This window comes from Castanea sativa, chromosome 12 (assembly GCF_040712315.1).
Source record: "Castanea sativa cultivar Marrone di Chiusa Pesio chromosome 12, ASM4071231v1".
Classification (NCBI taxonomy): domain Eukaryota; kingdom Viridiplantae; phylum Streptophyta; class Magnoliopsida; order Fagales; family Fagaceae; genus Castanea; species Castanea sativa.
In genome coordinates, this window is record NC_134024.1 from 32743940 (window position 1) to 32764821 (window position 20882).

Sequence of the window (20882 nt, forward strand, 5' to 3'; positions counted from 1 at the left end):
AGTAGCAAGGAAAGGGAAAGGAAAAGGTTATCCCGCAGGAGAGAAGGGATTTCAGGTCGGACAGATACCACAACAACAAGCCGAGGAGGGATTACTTCAGGCAATCCGGCTCGGCAGCACCTCAGGCTGTAAATACTGTGTTCCGAGAACCAGTGCATCAGTTACTGGAGAAAGTTCGTAAAGTGCCCTTCTTCAGATGGCCAGGAAAGATGGCAGGGGACCCTGCGAAAAGAAACCAAAACCTCTTTTGTCAGTACCATCAGGATGTGGGCCACACTACTGAGAATTTTCGGACCCTCTGGAACCACTTGGAACAGCTTGTCAGTGAGGGAAAACTGAAGCAGCACCTGTGCTACCCTAATGGGCAGGGCAGTCAACCTGTTTCGAGCAACCAGAGGAACAATTCATCTCGGCCTGCATTAGGAACAATTAATGTTATCTTCGCTGCGCCTGGTAGGACCGGCTCAGGTCCCACTAGAGTACTGGTGGTTTCCCATCCTCAGGTCGAGGATGTGGGTAGCAGGCCGAAGAGGTTGAAGGGCACCTTGCCCGTCCTAGGTTTCTCCGAGGAGGATAAGGTAGGGACTATCTTCGCTGTTTTTCCTCAAGAGGAGCATCTAATGAAGGAAAGTTAGGACAAGGTTGAGTAAGCACATATTTGTGCTCTCCAGCAGTAAGAACAATGTCCAAATTTCTTTTCCAGTCAACATAGTTGGATCCAGTCTGTCACGTCCCTGTCAGAAAAAAAAAAAAAAAAAGGTGTTATGGTCAGATTTTTAAGCCCTCCCACGTGCCCCCCACCTAACCCCACTACCCATTACTCCCCACCACTCAATTCTTCTCTTATCTCTTACTCTTTTGGCCGGCTCTCACATTTCCTTCTCTCTTTCATTTTTTTCTTTCTTTTCTCTTCACCTAAACACACTCATTCCTCACCTCACCGCCGGCCTCCTCTCCAAAACACACCATCTCACCATCATTTTTCCGGCAAGATCACCGGAAAAATTCTTAGGAACCCATAAGCATCTTCATCATTTTTTTTGAGGTGAAAAATTCTAATCTTTTGGTAGGTTTTACACTTTTGCTTGAGGATATTTTTTATCTAAGATTTGATAATGATACCCATGTGATTTATGTGCATTGGGAAATTGATAGAAAATCTTTGTGGTAAGAATGAAGTTGAAAACCTTACAAACTTTGTGGAAGTAGATTCTTTAAGGTTTTTCTGAAACTACTTGGATATAAACTATGTGTTTCAAAGTAACGTAACTTGTGAGCATTATATAGTTTTAACACCATGCCATGTGTGATTTCTCGGTGATCACCCGATTTGGTTTTCGTAGTCTTTGTGACAACGGAATCAAAACTAGGTCAGTGCTCTTTTACTTTGGATGACGCGTTCTTCCCTGCTGTCCATGGGGGGAAGATGTTCCTTAATTGTGTGTGGGTGAGGCTGCTGTCCATGGGGCCAAGAGACCACATGCAAGAGAGGGCCTATTTGACGCGCTCTTTCTGCTGCCCATGGGGGGAGAGAAAAACCTTGAGGGTATGGGTGAGGCCGCTGTCCATGGGGCCAAGAGTCTGCATACCAGAGAGGACAATATCATGCCAGTTGTGAATGAGTGGATCCCCTGACCGGTATATATGATAGTGTGGTATATTATTGTGATAATTTGTCTTATATTAGATATTATGGCTTTGAAATTTATATTGTTAGTGCTCACATATTATAGTATATTGTTTCAAAGTAGTTACTTAGAGAAATTTGGTATTTCATTAGTTAACCATTCTTGTCATATTATTATTATTGAAGTTGGAACTTGCATTTCCCCTACCCCCATTAATTATGCTACTTACTGGGCCTAGTCTCATCCCATTATTTTTATAAACTTTTCAGAGTAGGCAACAATATTTTGAGACAGCTTTTGGTGGCTAATAGTAGTTAGACTAACTACTGATGGAGGCTGAACTTCTGTAATGGATTTTATTTGATGATGTACATTTTAGAATAGGCTTGACTCATTCTTTTGTATATTATAGTGGTTGTGACTATGTTTCCCACTGATGGGACAAGCTGTTGAAATGTAATTATTCAGACCTCTATTCTTTTGTGGCCAATGGTCTTTGTAATTAATGCTTAGAGCTCTGACTTACCTTGAGAGTATATTCAATGAAATTATTAAGATAATTTTTTATGTTGATACTTGATAGGATTTATGTGGATTGAATTGTCGAAAAGAAAAAAAAAATTTACAGGTACTTGAGATGTCTTTCTCACGCTTTGAAACCTTTGGGATTTGGGGCGTGACATAGTCAGTTTGTTTTGGTTAAGAATAGAAACAAGTGGGCTAAATGATGCCATGACAAAATCTGAAAATAATAAACATGAATATAATAAGTAAATTGGACATTATCAATTTAGCATAAAAGCATATAATATGGGACCTTAATAAAACCATAAAATAATATATGCAACAACAACCCAATCTCATATTCAATATCCCTCAGCATAGAGTGAACATAAAATACTATGATTGATTGAGAACTATTCTCATTATTAGTGCTATCATGATAACTCTTATCAAACACTAATAATATGCCGTTTTACATTTAGCCTCTAAGTAATAATAGTAAGAACTCAGCATAGAGAATACTATAATACTTAGTCTAGTGTATACCATTGTCTAGAATCATGTGTAACCACATTTCATCCCTTTAACAGGCTTATTTTGTAGTACCATGATAAAACACCCTCCGCATGGAATGCAAAGCTCGAAGCTAAAACAAGGTGTTTATCAAACCACTATAAACCAGGAAATTCAATCTTGTAGGACCATGAAATAAATATTCTCCGCATGGAATGCTAAGCTCGAGGCAAAGACAAAGTATATATTTCACACTACTATGAACCAACAATGGAGGCCGTGAGATCCAACCCTTGAATCTCTCTCCCACTAGATATTTTAAAATAAAAGTTTTTAAGATCAAGAATGATAATAATGCTAGACACGTGAAAAAATATAATCCTAATCTCATTAGGAATAAATTTCATTAAACTAGCATTAACATATATAAATATATATAACGTAATAAAAACCCTTCTTACATATAAAAATTCATATTATATTATATATATAATATAATATACAAATTAATATATGTAATATATAATTATTACATTATATATATATATATATTTTTTAATTAATTCATGAAGTCAAGGATACCATATTTACAATAATATCTATTGGGTCCCACTTGCAATATATATATATATATATATATATATATATATATATGGATTCATCTTTTCCATGGCCATAAAACATGCAAGACAAAAGAAAAACTTTGAATAGTCAACCCATGCAAGCCAAAATCCAAGAACCCATCCGTATAACACATGCAAGATTTTTATTCCATGCAAGCCATGCACCAATTCCATGAAACTACGTCCAAGACATGCAAACAATGCATGAAGTCCAATCCGTGCATGGATGATTCAAGGTTTTTTGACAAATGCATAACTGCCAATCAATAACTACCATGCTATTGTACCGCCATTTTGAATCACATGGTAAAAGATAATCAATGCAATCCGTGGGACAAGAAGACAATTACCATCCCACTTGATAGTTATTCTTTTTATTCAAAAACTATATCCTTGCAAAGATTTTCTTCATTATATCCAAATGATGCAAAAAATTGAAAGACAAAGATAACAGTTTTCTTAAATTCTAAAACTTAGTCACACGCTATACAATCATGATATGAAAACTAGGCTCTGATACCAATTGAAGGAAAAATTCTAGTTTTGTATCTCATACAAAACACATAGCGGAAGCAACAAAATAGGATCTATTTCATTCATGATTGATAACGTGCACTATGTAAATTTCAGAATTTAAGAACAAGATGGCGTACCTTGGTGTGGAGAAATTCAAAACAAAGATTAGAAGCACTTGGGAACACTTTTAATCTTCACTCCAATTCCACTTTACGCCCAAGATGTGTGGTCTCTCAATCAGTTTTTCAAAAGGAGAATGAAAGTGTGTCTCACACTCTCTCACACACCGTTTCTTTTTCTTTTCTAATCTCATCTAATAAAAATTCTGTATGTTTCTCCCTTTATAACTAACTGATTATCTAATTGGGTTGGCTTATTGGGCCTTTCCAATTGGGCTTTAGTGTGTGGCTTGAAGTGGGACCAAAAGGGACTAATAAGACACTAGCTCCAATGGGCCTTGGGCTTTTCCGTCAACTCTTGACAAGTCCAAAGTTACCATTAATTATATTTAATACCACTATATAAATATAATTGCACTCTAGGCCTTATTAATAAATTATATCCCAAGACTTTATTATACACGTAACCCCTTCATAAAATATTTGTAATAACACAAAGTCATAAATGTAGACTGTCACTTTGTAAATTACTACATCTTATCCTTGAGTACCCGGTTTAATTCTTTAAAGTTATTCATTATATATTTATGAAATCCAATTTCATAAATATATACTTTAGTAATTTCTTACTCAAGTGGTTAGGCCTAACTCTCTGAATAACTGAAACCATTAAACTTATCTCAAGGGAATATTTTATATCTCTATCAAGAGACTATGAATTTCATCTTAAGAATATATGTTCCATCAATACTAAATGTGGTTGCCCAACATACTAAGGTTTTGACCGTCACTTCAGATCTCACTCCTGATATATCAAAGCAACCTACACTTCATGATCAGGTTCATTATTCTCTCAGGATTAAGAGTTCATGCAAATAGAAGTCGTGAGATTTATTATTCATTTGACAGTCGTTAGGAAAATAATAAATCTCACAACGATCCTGTTCAATATATTTTAACTCTTAAAACATATCAACATATCAACTAGAAGTTTCCACTTCCATGATCAAGACAAATCATCTTAGTTGACACGTTATAGTCTTCGCAGATGAAATGCCCAATTTCATTACCGACTACGAACTATAAATTCTGAGTTTATAAAGAACTTGTGATTTACATCTTCTGTAACTTTTCACATAAATCACATACAATGCATCTCATGGACTATATGATAATGTCCCATATTCATGTTACCATTATTTTAGATAATAATAAAATAACTTTATCAATCACAATATTAAGTCATACATCATGTCTTACATAATGTCATACATAATATCATACATAGCATCATACAATAGGATTTAAGGGCACTAATCCTAACAATTCATTAGTACCCTGATGCCCCGTCATGGGAATATAGCGTGACCATAGTCATAAAATTGTTAAGGATATGAATTACTTTTGAATATTGAATTTTTTTGAGTCCTTAAAACTACATATGTGGTTTTGGAAATGTTGAGTTTTTAAACTATTTTGAGTCACTAAAATTGCTTATGTGTTTTTGGAACCCATTGTAAGTTATAACTTTTGATATATGAAAAATTAACTATTTTCTAAACCATCTATGATATAGAATTGAAGTATGTGATCTATGTGCAACTTATTATTTTAAGAATATGAAACTTCTTCAGTTATTTTGAAAATACATAGTATATTATAACTTTTGAAAACTCATATTTCATATTATACTTTACAAATTTATAGCTTGATGGAACTTATTAGGATTTTGGTTATTTATTGAGTTGTCAACTCACCCCCCCCCCCTTTTCCCCTCTAGTTTCAAATTGGGAAGAATAGCAAGTTTTGGGAGTTTTGATGTTGTGTTATGAGCAGAAAAAGAAGCTTAGAGATTTTGGGATTGGATGATCTTCTAATAGTTTTATATTTATTGGCCAATTGGCATTATGTACATGAGGTTTGGATTTTGTTCCTATTAACTTATTAGAGATCTTTTCATAAAGAAATTGTTGAAGTATTTTGGATTTATTTGATTTAATTTTTGAGGATAAATTTAGTTGCTAAGAAGGCCTTGCACACTTGTATGGTGCTTACTTAATAAGCGTGCGGCAGTTGTCACGTGCCTATCTTTATAGTTGGGTTCGGGGCGTGACAATTTTAATGGTATCAGAGCCAGGTTATGATCTTGCAGACTCTATACTAAGATTTGATTTGGAATAAAGTTTGTGCGCTAGGGATTATGGTTTTAGTCATTGTTTATGAGGGTTATTAGGTCATAGATAATGTTCTTTTGATGGCTTGATGAGAAGTGTAAGTGAGGTTCCATCATATGATGATTTGTTAGGTCATATTTGAAGGATTTGATATTTATGTCTATGTGGTTATGCATACGTGACTTATAAATACAAAAAAGGAGGATTTTAATTGATATACTTCTATGATCTTATACTAGTATTAAGTGGGTGTATTTTATTCTTGAAAATTTTGTAATTGATCAGATTGATTATTAAAAATTCTTCTTCTTATTAAAAGGAAAGGAGAGTGAGAAAATAACAAGCAAAGGAAATCTTCCTGCTACTTTGTGACTGATCTTTTGAAAACTCATTTGATAGTTTTGTCTAATATAGTTGACCTACCTAAGGTTAGTTTGATTTGTAGGAGATTCTCATAGGTTTAATTATTGAATGATAGTTTACTATATGCCCTATTCAAAATTTGGAGTGCTTGATCATTTTTTTTTTTTTTTTGCGAATTGGAAATTACAGAACATTATTTAGGGGTTAAGGTTTGATGTTAGAGCTATGACTCCTTGATTTTAGTTTATATGGAGTTAGGAAATTAACTGAAAATTTGTAGTGTGAAGGAAAAATCAATTTGTGGTTGTTCTAGTTCACACATATATTGGTGGATTTCCTTGGATTCTAATGTTAAGGACCGACTTTCTTTGGATCATTGTTCTTGTCAGGGTTGACCTACATGGACTACCATAGCCTAATATATGTGTGAGGTAGTCCCTAAATGTTTTGAGACATGTTCTGTTACTTAGAAGTTTGAGGTCCTAATTTTCTTTCTATGGACTTGGAGGATTGTTTAATATCCTAGGGAATAAGTTTTGATGCTAGAAATGTAATTTTTTGAGTTTTAACGAATAAGAGTTAATGGATTGGCTCAATTAAAAAAAAAAAAAGAGGATACAACACAAGAACGTGGTAGTATTGAATTGGACTAGTGAACCATAATTTTGATTGGATATTGAAGGTTTTGGGTGGCAAGAGAGCTTGTTTTGAAAGACTATTACAACTTGAATTATAGTCAGTTCTGGTACCTTTTGTTTTATATTGGCAGATGGTTAATGATTATAAATTTTATTGTACTCTAAGTTCTAGGTTGTTTGGACTATATTATCGGCAAGTTAAAGAAGGAAAAAAAAAACAAAAAAACAAACAAAAGAGGGTTTGAGATACTTCATGAACTATTGCCTTCTAGCCGATCTTAGGGATTTGTTTTCATAATAGGCAATGTAATTATAAGGAACCCAGCTCTTCAATGAGTTCCAACCCAAGTATCATTTGGAGATTAAAGGTGAATAAATGTTGCTTATTTGAGAAGATAATTTATGGTTAAGATAGAGGATCTATGAAAGACCTTATATCAATGCTCAATTTATTAATTATAAAGATTTTGGAATTTCTTTTTCTTACAAATCTTGAGGAAGAAAAGATATAGTGATATACGCATATGTTGTAAATTAGTTTTGAACTTAGGAATGATTGGAACTTTGGATGCACTACTTAATTTTGAGGTATAGAATTAAATGGATGCTAGCATTCAATGGTCTATGGTGAATCTCAAAATTGTGGATTTCCCTTGTTGTAATTTTGGAGACTACTTAGGCCTTGGAATTTTGTTGAAATTAACAATTGATGGAAAATCAGTTATTGTGGTTAATCTAAACGAATGAGCCTTGGAACTTTTATTCATATTGAAAGGAACTTAGAGAGCTATTTAGACTAGAGATATGTATATCTTTGAAGAATCTTATATTTTTCGTAGTATGGTTGTTCTTAAACTATGGGTAATTGAGTAAGAGATTTTATAGTGGTATTGTATTATGCGGTGGAAGCATCATGGCACCATTTGCTTTGGAAATTTTTATTTTACAAATTTTGAGGAAAGAAAAGTCTGTGCATGTGTTGTGAAATTGTTTTGAACTTATATTTAAGTGGAAGTAATACACAACTCAATGGGATGTTAGAGCATAATGATTTACGGTAGACTTTGATTGTAGTTTTCTTTTATCACAACCTTGGAGACTCCTTCACCACTTAGAATTATTGGAGATTACTTATTGACGAAACTATCGTTTTTACTGGGTTTACTTGAACATGTGGGTTTTGAAATTTATATTCACTATGGAGGTAAATTATAGTGCAATTCGGGTCAAGTGATAGGCATAAAAAGAAAAAAAAAAAGAAAAAGAAAAAAGAAGGGAATTCTTCATAGTTTAATTTCTCTTACTGTGGTGATGGGAGATAAATTTGTGTAGACCAATACGATTGTGGCTTTAGAGTAGAGCAGCGGAAGCGTGATAAATTGGTTCAATTTGTGATGAATTCAGAGGACTGAATTCTTATAAGTGGGGGAGATTGTAATACCCGAAAAAAAAAATTTAAAAGGAGGGGTATTTAAGTAAAAAAAAATTTGTGGTCAATTTTATAATTTATAATTATAAGGGAGTTTTTAGAAAACAAGGTTGAAACCCTAGCTATATATAAGCTAATTAGGTTAGAGTATATTGGGAGATATTTTTTTTTTAAGGAGGACTTTTGAGTTTGTTCAAGTAGAGAAAGATTGAAAACACGTTTGAGGTAAGAGCCTAAAAATCTTATATTTTGTCAAATCTGAATTTTATATGAAAATATAATATTTTTATGTGGGTATTTTTTGGCCAGTAGTGAAACTATATATTAGTTTTATGCTGTAAACGAAGAAGGAGGATTTAGATTTATATCCTTGCTATTTTGGACGCTAAACTACAGTTCCTATCTCGAAAATTTGATCTTTTCTAAGACTTTTATTATGTTGTGTTAAGATTTGTTCCGGTATGTGTGAAGTTTCTGCACAATTTTTCTTTAAAGAATAGTGACCTAAGTACTAAACTTGATGATATATAGAAGCCTAATGTCCTGGTGCTTTGATTTTTGTATGACATGGTACTTAGTTTGTCCTCATCTCAGGAGAATTAATGGTGGCAGAAAAAAAAAAAAAAAAAAAAAAGTACACACACGTATAGACCCTATATGGCTATAAGTATAGTGTGTTCTATAGGTTTTATTCCTAGGGAACTATTTGGGGCAAAAAGTAAAGATACACAAATATTATTCCTAGGGAACTATTTGGGGCAAAAAGTAAAGATACACAAATATTATGACTATGTGAGTTTGGTGTAAAAGACAGGGGATTATCGTTAGGCTTAGTGAGGAGGCAGAATTTATATAAATAAATTAATGATAGTTTTCAAATATATAAGATGGATATTTTTAGCAGTTTCTCTTATGGTCGGATACCGTTATAAGTCATTCTTAAATCATTTGATTATTGAGTAAATGTTACTTGTAAAATTGTTTTAGGTGAAACCTAAGGATTTTAGAAGAAGTGTTAGGGAGAAATTCCTTTTGGTATGGCCTTTGGAGGTAAGTAATCTTATCCTAATTGATTTTTTTTACATATTTTAACTACGAAAATTGTTTACAGTGGTTACAATTTTATTTCTATTGTACTACTGATTTCAAGTAAAGAATCATCACAAATATATCTGATTTGTGAATATATGATGTATTTTATTTAACTGTTTTTTTTAGCTATACTGATTCAAAGTAAAGAATACAGAATTTTCACAAATATATATGAGCATTGAATATAAGATTTATTTTATTTAATTGTTTTTGGGCTATTTTGATTTAAAGTAAAGAACATAAAAATATCACAAATATATTTAAATACTGAATATATGATTACATATATATATAGATATATATATATATATATGTATGTATTTGAATGAGATATATTTTTGGTTTGAACTATTATTTGATATATATGAATATGGACAATCTGACTATGAATTGATTCTCTGATACCCAGCCAATAGGGGTCATTCATTGGTATTCTGATACCCAAACCAATGAGGGTTTTTCATTGGTACTCTGATACCCAGCCAATGGGGGTTATTCATTGGTACTCTGATACCCAACCAATGGGGGTTATTCATTGGTATTCTGATACCCAAACCAATGGTTATTTATTGGTATTCTGATACCCAGCTAGTGGGGGTTATTCATTGGTACCTTGATGCTCCGTCACGGGGATATAGCGTGACTATTATCATAAAATTGTTAAAGATATGAATTATGTTTGAATATTGAATTGTTTTAAGTCCTTAAAACTACATATGTGGTTTTGGAAATGTTGAGTTTTTAAACTATTTTGAGTCACTAAAATTGCTTGTGTTTTTGGAACCTATTGTAAGTTATAACTTTTGATATATGAATAATTAACTATTTTCTAAACCATCTATGATATAGAATTGAAGTATGTGATCTATGTGCAACTTATTATTTTAAGAATATGAAACTTCTTCAGTTATTTTGAAAATACGTAGTATATTATAACTTTTGAAAACTCATATTGCATATTATACTTTACAAATCTATTGCTTGATGGAACTTATTAGGATTTTGGCTATTTATTGAGTTGTCAACTCACCCCCCCCTTTTCCCCTCGAGTTTCAGATTGGGAAGAATAGCAAGTTTTGGGAGTTTTGATGTTGTATTGTAAGCAGAAAAAGAAGCTTAGAGATTTTGGGATTGGATGATCTTCTAATAGTTTTATATTTATTGGCCAATTGGCATTATGTACATAAGGTTTTGATTTTGTTCCTATTAAATTATTGGAGATCTTTTCATAAAGAAATTGTTGAAGTATTTTGGATTTATTTGATTTAATTTTTGAGGATAAATTTAGTTGCTAAGAAGGCCTTGCACACTTGTATGGTGCTTACTTTATAAGCGTGCAGCAGTTGTCACGTGCCTATCTTTATAGTTGGGTTCGAGGCGTGACATGGGTGAATAAGAAATTGACATTTAATATGTTCACTTGAATATGTTATTAAAAGTGGTGAAAGTCTTGAGTCCCATAAAGGAAAGGAAAGAGATAGTATATGAGTATATATGCTCATGGGCTAGACATTGTGTTGGGCTTTGACATATGTGGACTGGGCCCTCTTGTCCAAATAATAATATTTTATTATTTTATTTTTTGAGTCAGTCAGTCTGTGTACAACAGTTTTTTCTTGAACAGTGTGTCTGTTCATCAACGTATATAAATTCATAGTCCTTCATTCACAAAAACTACCTTCTGAAAAACTCTCATAGAGAATTTTGTTTTTGTTTTTGTTTTTTTGCATTCATTTGAGTCAAAGAAAGAGGAAGAGACATAGAGTAGTTTGCAAAGCACGGACCTTGTGTGCTTCTTCTTCGTGCTGTAACATAATTATATCCTGGGAGGTAGACATCTGTGAACCTCAAAGCATCACAGATTTGTGAGGGGTGAAATTTGCTTTAAGGAGATTTTGTCAAACTCAAGACTTGATCTGTTTCAATCAACCTTTACGCATTTGGTCTGTGAGTTTTTTTCAATTATCTTGCAGATTTCTTCTTGTATATTCAGTATCTATATATTGTTTTTTGCCTATCATATCTTTTTGAGTTTTGGCTTATATATATGATGGAGCAATGAATAAATGGTCATCCATTAAGATGGACAACCATAAGCACATTTTACCCGTCATTAAGACAAACAATCACAACACATTAAAAGCAGAAATAACTCCAGTGAACCAGCTAGCAATGGGTAACATCAGAAAGACTATTACAAAAGCCTTGAGCCGCCTAGGTATTACAAATTTCCACTTAAAGAGAGGCTTCATTGCCATCAATGTTGTAATTCATTTGGGTGCAACGAACAAGTGCATTAACCCGAAGCATTGGCTATATAAAGCCAACTAACTCAAGTATGTACTCTCATAAGACATTTTTGATATCATAGCATACACTTGAGATTCTTGAGCTGAGAAAGAGATTGTCTAACTTAAGCATCAGAGGGCCTTTGGCTGGCACCATCCTGGTGTCTTTCATTCTTACTTTTCTTTGTTTTCAACTGGTAAACGAGCTTGTCCATCAGGCGAGGAACATACTGACAAGGTGATTTTGTGCTTCATCAGTTCAGCGCCGGGGAAAAATGATTCGTAAAGCAATACAGCAAGTCATCGTATCTCTACCGACAAAGTTCCTTTAGATTGATGGATTCAACTATAGCAACACCTCCAAATCTGGTGGTGATGGCCCAGCAAATTCAAGCGTTGACCACCAATGTGTAAGAGCTAATGAAACAAAATGAAGATTTGAAGCGTCGTGCACGTCCTGAAGGCAGCAACACTTCCCTCCAGTGACGTAATCGCAGCCGACATGATGACGAAGCTAATAGCCTAGAGAATAGTAAAGGAAGGAACACTTCCAAACAAACTGAGCAGTCGATGCACGGTAATGATCAGATGATGAAAAGCTTGAGGAGAGAACTGGATGAGGTGAAGAACGCTATGAAGGAAAAGACAGTTATCAACCTTGATGGCATGCTCAAGAGAACAGACCTACCCTTCACCACCAATGTTCTGGAATGCCCTTTGCCTCCCAAGTTCCGCCTCTCCCATCTAGAGTTCTATGACAATACTAAAAACCCCCCTCGACCATATAGGGGCTTTCAAGATGATCTTGAATCTCCAAAAAACTCCGGACGAGGTAATATGCATATCTTTTCTGGCCACCCTTAAAAGAACTGCAAGGGTGTGGTTTAGAAAACTGCCAGCATCTTCATTCTCAAACTTCGAGCAGCTAAGCGACTCGTTTGTCCGACACTTCATTGGAGGATAGCGCCATAAAAGACATACTTCTTACTTGTTGACTATAAAGCAGCAGGAAGAGAAAGCTTGAAGGAGTACGTGAAGCGTTTCAAAAAGGTTGTTCTAGAAATTGATGAAGTTGACAATCAAGTTATCATGACGACCTTCCAAGCTAGGCTAAACAATCTTGATCTCGTCTTTTCACTAGGAACCAACCTCCATGACAGATTTGCTGTTTAAGGATCGAAAGTACATGAATGGGGAAAATGCCCTAAGTGCAAAGGGTTTGATTGGCAAACGGAAGAGGGAAGAAACCAGTGACTCACACCATAAGAAGAACGACCAGAAGGACCACTCCTTCAAAACCAAGTCTAGCAAGAGTACCCCGGAGGCTCCAAAGAAGAAGATGAACTTCATTCCACTAGTGATGCTTGCAAATAAGATCTTAATACTGATCAAGGATGAACCTGGCCAGAAGTGGTCGAAGCCATTGAGCTCATCTTCTAAAAAGCAAGACCTGAAAAAGTATTGCCGTTTCCATAAAGATCATAAGCACTACATTAATGAGTGTTATAATTTGAAGGAACAGATTGAAGAGCTGATCCAAAAGGGCAAACTTCAAAAGTTTATCAAGAGAGACCATCAATCTCAGTCAAGGAGTGAAGACAATTCCCATGACGACCATAAAGATGATAAGCGAGATCACCCGAAGCAAGTAGTAGGAGAAATTAGGTTGATCACAAGAGGGCTAGCAACTAAAGGGTCGTACAAGTCCTTGAGAATGACATACTAAAGACAGATCAATAATGTCCATATTAAACACCCTTCTACAAAGTACCGTCATTCCAATAAGGATGAAATTGTTTTTTTTTAACGTGATGCCAAGGGGATCAAGTAGCCACACGATGATCCACTCATCATTATGTTGACAATAGAAGGATTCAACACTAAGAGAGTGTTTATTGACAATGGTGGACTTTTTGGTCGTCGATTGCACCTTGTCATACAATGTGATCGTTGGACGACCCACGCTGAATCCATTTAAAGTTGTAACCTCTACTTACTATCTCAAGTTGAAATTTCCAACCCCTCACAAGATTGGAGAAATATATGGAGACTAGTTGTTAACTTAAGAGTGTTACCAGGAGGTACTAGCCTCTAAAGAAAACCATGCCTAGATGGTGGAAGAAGAACCTGTTAAACTAACCAAAGAATTGGAAGATGTAGAACTGGTAGAAGGAGATCCTTCGAAGGTCACTAGGGTAGGTAGGGAGCTCAATTCTTCAATAAGAGGAAGGATAGTAAAGTTTCTGAAAGAAAATCTGGATGTTTTTGCCTGGACCCAAGAGGACATGCTGGGCATAGATGACAAGGTGATAGAACATCAATTGAATGTTAATCTGATGAAGAAGCCTGTCTAGCAAAAATGCCAAGTCTTTGCCCCAGAAAGGAATAAAGCTATTATGGAAGAGGTAGGAAAGGTGTTAACCGCAAGCTTTATCTGAGAGGTCTTCTATCCTGAATGTCTTGCTAATGTCGTCATGGTTAAAAGTCTAATGAGAAATAGAGGATGTGCGTGGATTTCATGGACCTCAACAACACCTGCCCAAAAGATAGTTTCCCTCTTCCCTGGATTAATCAACTTGTAGATTCCACAGCTAGCTTACTAAACTTCATGGATGCATTTTTAGGTTATAACGAAATTCGCATGAACAAGGAAGATCAAGAGAAAACTGCATTCGTAACTAATCAGGAATTATACTGCTATAGGGTCATGCCATTTGGACTTAAAAATGCAAGGGCTACTTACTAGAGGCTGGTAAATCAGATGTTTAGCAAGTAGATAGGGCGAAACAAGGAGGTATATGTGGACAACATGCTCTTTAAGAGCAAAGTAGCATCTAGACGACCTCAAGGAAACCTTCGACACTTTGAAGAAGTACTAAATGAAGCTGAATCCAGCAAAGTGTGTGTTTGGAGTGTCATCAGGCAAGTTTCTCTAGTTCAGGTTCATGGTATCTGAGTGAGGAATCGAAGCCAACCTGGAGAATGTTAAAGCCATACTTGACATGGCTTCACAGAGAAACGTGAAAGAGGTACAAAGATTGACTAGACGGATAGTGGCCTTGAACAGGTTTATCTCCAAGGCCACAGATAAGTGCCTCCCTTTTTTCGAAACATTGAAACAAGCCTTCTAGTGGATAGAAGAGTGTGAGGCTACTTTCTAAAGACTCAAGAAGTATCTATCTAGAACACCACTCTTAAGCTCATCTATAGAAGGAGAAGACCTGTTCCACTATCTCACTGTGTCACAAATGGCTGTTAGCTCAGCATTGATCCATGAAGAGCTCAAAGTCCAGCAGCCAATTTATTACACAAGTCAGGCTTTCCAGGGTGCCGAGGCAAAATACCCACGAATTGAGAAGATGGCTTTCTCCCTGATCATCGCATCAAGGAAGCTCCATTCGTTCTTCCAGGCTCATACCATCCTAGTCATGATAAATCAGCCCATCTAAAAGGCCATGAGTAAGCTCGAGACAAAAGGGAGAATGGTTCAATGGGCAATTGAGCTAAGTCAGTTCGATATTAATTACAAGCCACAAACTACTATTAAAGCTTAGGCGTTGGCTGACTTCAACATCAAATTCACTAAGATGGATCCAAACCCAAAGGCAGAATATTGGACGATACATATAGCTGGGTCATCAATCGCAGGTATTGGGGGTGTAGGTGTGGTTCTTCTCTCTCCTAAGAAGGATGTCCTCAAATATGGGGTCCAACTTCAATTCCCAGTAATGAATAATGAAGCAAAGTATGAAGCAATCCTTACTAGTCTGAGGGTAGCGAAAGCTCTAGGAGTTAAAAATCTGAAGTTGAATACAAATTCAAAGTTAGTCGTGGGGTAGATAACCAATGCATATGAAGCGAAGGAAGACAGAATGAAAAGGTACTTAAAACTGACCAATCAGTTGATTTCCCATTTTGATGATGTTAGGATTGTAGAAGTACTGAAGAAAGAAAATTTAGAAGCTAACGAGGTGGCTAGATTGACATCGTCCATCAGTAGCACAGGAAAGCCTAGACTACACATGGAAATGCAAAGTGTTCCAAGCATAGAGGGGTTGCATGTGTCTCACATTCAATCCATGAGCAGCTGGATGGACCCAATCTTGGCTTATATCAAAGGCGTAAAACTTCTAGCAGACTCGTCAGAGGTCAGAAAGGTCAAAGTAAGGTCGTCCAGGTTTACAATCCTAAGTGATGAACTGTACAAAAGAGGGTTCTCACAACCTTACTTGAAGTGCTTAGATCCTGAGGATGCAATGTACGTACTATGGGAAATCCATAAAGGGGTTTTTAGAAACCACTCAGGTCCGCAATCACTGGTAGGGAAAGTAATCTGAGCAGGGTATTTCTAGCCGACCATGTAGAAGGATGCCATCAAGGTAAAGGTCACTTGTTACTCAAGAAAGGGAAGTTACTACTTGGAAGACCTTAAAGGTAAACCTTTACCTCATCGTTGGCATGCAAAACATCTTAAGAAGTACTACCATTAAAAGTACCACCGACGCCAATAAATTCCAGCACTTGGAATACCTTGTCTTATTAACTAACAGATAAGCGAGATTTTCTTTTGTTTGCAAAGCATTTTCCATTTCTTGTATTCTTCGTTAAGTTGTCTTTTCTTTTACTTTGTTAAGTTTTACCTTTGTAATACTTTCGTAAGCAAGGGTGAATAAAGCAAATAATGCGTCATTAAGCCATTTCTTTCCAAAGACCAAGTCCTTAACATATGTATCTAGCGACTAAGCACAAGCCATGCAAAGCAAGCATATCGGCGAAGTTCAAATCATAAAAATTTATGGTAAAAACTCTGTTTATCAATGATGAGTTCAAATCATCAAATGCGTGGTAAAACACTCTGTCTACTAATGACGAGTTTAAATCATCAAATACATGGTAAAAAAAACTTTGTATACTAATGATGAATTTAAATCATCAAATACATGGTAAAAAACTCCGTTTGCTAATGAAGAGTTTAAATCATCAAATACATGGTAAAAAAATCCGTCTACTAATAATGAGTTTAAATCATCAGATACATGGTAAAAAACCCATCTACTAATGACGGGTTTAAATCATTAAATACATGGTGAAAAACCCGTCTACTAATGACAAGTTTAAAGTTCATGGTAAAAAACTCTGTCCACCAAAGATGAGTTCAAATCATCAAAGTCATAATAAAAAAATTCCTTCTACTGACGGCAAGTTCAAATCATAAAGTTCATGATAAAAAAAATCCTTCTTCGAATGACGAGATTTGATGGAAAAACTTCATTTAAAAGACAAGTTTGGAATCAAACAAGCTCAAGACACAAAATGACCCAAAGTAGATCGTCAAAATCTTCTGGAAGCAAGATTTAGTCATATGAGAAATCATTGATAAATGAAAAGCTTAGCTAGAATAAGCGTTCAAAGGGAAAATGTGCAATAAAAAAAAACAGTCAAGTATAGACCTCAAAACAAAGAGGTAATTTTTGTTCTTAAACAAAAGTAAAAGCCTCAAAACAAAAAGGCAACCATTGTTCGAAAAAAAGAAATAAAAAGTAGATTATGCTAAGTAAAGGGAGCAATAGTCTAACCCCCTTGGCCTAAATCAGTTCCTTCAGCAATGATAACATCCTCCCCACCAACGGTAGCAGTCGTCACTTCGTCTTGTTCCTTAGCCTCATCAGCCAGAATTTCAATGTCGATAGTTTCAAAGTCGAGGTTAGAGAAATCCACGGCTAGACTATGGTGCTTCATCGTCCACCTACGTAGAAGCTTAAAGCCTTTGAAGTATTGGATGAACTAGAGGTCAAAAAAATGCTCAGACTTTATGAACTGTTGGATGACCTTTTTTCCCTCTCAACATCGGTCTTGAGAAGAGCTGCCTGGATTTCCTCATCCTTTTGAATGATGAGCATCTTCTCCACTCTCAGGGCTTCACTGAGTTCCTTGACCTTCTCCCTTGCTTTGTTCGCTTCATCCATCACCTTAATAAGGCCCTTTTTTAGCCTTGAACTTTCTGCCTCAACAGACTCTAGTTTGGAGTTAGCCACCACAATCTTCTACTCACTACTGAGGTAACCTGTTGTCAAGTGCAAAGATTCTCCAAGAAACTTAAAAAGAAAAAGAAAAGGAGAAGGTTACAATATGATTGGCGCAAAAAAAAAAAAAAAAAAAAAAAGCGGTTTGGAGAAAGAGAAAGAGAAGAAGAAGTTTATACCTGCACCAACTTATGGATATGACGACTAACCAACTCATACGAAGGAATTGACGACAAACCTCTAAGCTCATTATCAGTAACCATATTATGAGCTCGTCCAAGGGTTGTAGCTAGATCGTCCCAAATGCTCTTCCCAACCTTGCCTTTCCCCTTTAAGCGAGTGGTGGGAGGAGTAGAAGCCATAACTTCAAGAGACAGAGTTGGAGAGGATAGGATAATTTGGACCGACAGGTTTCACCCTTCTCTTCATGAAGCTTTCTCCTCTTCGGATCCGCGGCAAGCTAAGACAGGGGTTCATTCTTCATCCCTCTAATGCGGGCATACTTCTCCTTACTGTACCTAATGGCCATTTTTGCTAATAAAGGGAGCAAGATGAGTAATCATACTAAGTAATGAGAAGACTTACAAAGACAAACTTACTTTTTTCTTCTAGACAAATCTTTTCTAACACGTACTCAGAAGGCTCGGGTCCAAGACACCACTCAATCAAGTGGTGAGGATCAACCAAATCGTAAAAATCCTCAATTTCTCAGGCAAAAGCAAAGGCAACCTGAACTTGCTCACGATGTTGACTCTCCAATTCAAGACAATCAGAAGCGGCAAGATCATGAAAGAAGCAATGTTATACATGTAAGTGTTAAATGAAGAAGTCAGGAAAAATGATTAAAAAAAATACGCACCCAATGTTGGGACTGATGGAAATATGCATGTTTGCATCACATACAAAACGTACGCAGTGGCAAAATGCATGTACACAGCGGAAAATTAACAGATCTACTTCATTCGCAATTGATAACATGTACTATGTAAATTTCAGAATTCTAGAACAAGAGAGCACACCTTGGTGCAATGAAATTCAAAACCAAAGTCAGAAGTACTTAGGAATACTTTTAATCTTCACTCCAATTCCACTTTACACCCAAGATGTGTGGTCTCTCAATCAGTTTTCAAAGGAGAATGATAGAGTGTCTCACTCTCACATACACACCATTTCACAATGATGTCTCTCTTTTTCATACATTAAAATTCTGTATGTTTCTCTCCTTATAACTGATTATCTAATTGGGCTAGCCTTTTGGGCTTTTCCAATTGGGCTTTAGTGCATGGCTTGGAGTGGGACCAAAAGGGACCAATAAGACACTAGCTCCAATGGGCCTTGGCCTTTTCTGTCAACTCTTGACAAGTCCAAAATTACCATTAACTATATTTAATACCACTATATAAATATAGTTGAACTCTAGGTCTTATTCATAAATTATATCCCAAGACTTTATTGTACATGCAACCCCTTCATAAAATATTTGTAGTAATACAAAGTCATGTATGTAGACTACCACTTTGTAAATTACCACATCTTATCCTTGAGTACCTGGTTTAATTCTTTAAAGTTATTCATTATATATTTATGAAATAAAATTTCATAAATATATACTTTAGTAATTTCTTACCAAAGTAGTTAGGCCTAACTCTCTGAATAATTGAACCCATTAAACTTATCTTAAATGAATATTTTATATCTCCATTAAGAGATTATGAATTTCATCTTGAGAATATATGTTTCATCAACACTAAATGTGGCTGCCCAACATACGGAGGTTTTGACCGTTACTTTAGATCTCACTCTTGATACATCAAAGCAACCTACATTTCGTGATTAGGTCCATTATCCTCTTAGGATTAAGAGTTGATGTAAATAGAAGTCGTGAGATTTATTACTAATTTGACAGTCGTTAGGAAAATAATAAATCTCGCAGTGGTCCAATTTAATATGTCTTAACTCTTAAAACATATCAACTAAAAGTCTACACTTCCATGATCGAGACAAATCATCTTAGTTGATATGTTATAGTCTTCGCAGATGAAATGCCCAATTTCATCACCGACTACGAACTAAAATTCTGAGTTTACAAAGAACTTGTGATTTATATTTTCTATGACATTTTACATAAATCACATACTATGCACCTAATGGACTATATGATAATGTCCCATATTCATGTTATCATTATTTTAGATAAAAGTAAAAAAATTTATCAATCACAATATTAAGTCATACATCATGTCATACATAATATCATACATAGCATTATACATTAGGATTTAAGAGTTCTAATCCTAACAATCTCCCACTTGCCCTAAAGACTATTGTGCACAAATCTAACTCCCATCTCCTCCAAATGTTACTCGAAAGTCCTTTAGGGCAAGGCTTTGGTAAAGGGATCTGCTAGATTCTTTGCACTTTCAATCTTTACTACTACTAAATCTCCACGAGCAACAATGTCTCGAATGATGTGGTACTTTCTCTCAATGTGCTTTCCTTTCTTGTGATTCCTTAGATCTTTGGATTGTGCAACTGCTCCATTATTGTCGCAAAATAATGTAATGGGAACTTGCTCCATTCTCACAACACCAAGACTATAAAGGAATGTCTTAAGCCAAACAGCTTCCTTTGTTACCTCACAAGCAACAAAATATTCAGCTTCCATGGTGGAGTCCGCAATGCAAGATTACTTAACACTCCTCCAACTTTTGGCTCCACCTCTCAAGGTGAAAACACATCCTGAAGTGGATTTTTTGAAATCTAGATCTGATTGAAAATCTGAATCTGTATAGCCAATGGGAATCAAATCCTCACACCGGTAAACAAGTATATAATTTCTTGTTCTCCGTAGATACTTAAGAATATGCTTTACAGCTTGCCAATGTTTTGGTCCTAGATTTGATTGATATCGGCTAACCATGCCAACTGAATAACAAATATCCGTTCTAGTACAAAGCATGGCATAGATAATG

At 35.4% G+C, this 20882-nt stretch overlaps 1 long non-coding RNA gene across 1 annotated transcript; it reads left to right on the forward strand.

Moving 5' to 3' along the window:
- Positions 1-884: 884 nt before the first annotated feature.
- Positions 885-2188, forward strand: LOC142621090 (uncharacterized). Its single transcript, XR_012841697.1, has 2 exons — positions 885-1045; positions 1898-2188. It is a non-coding gene; the product is annotated as an uncharacterized LOC142621090 (long non-coding RNA).
- The last annotated feature ends 18694 nt before the right edge of the window (positions 2189-20882 follow it).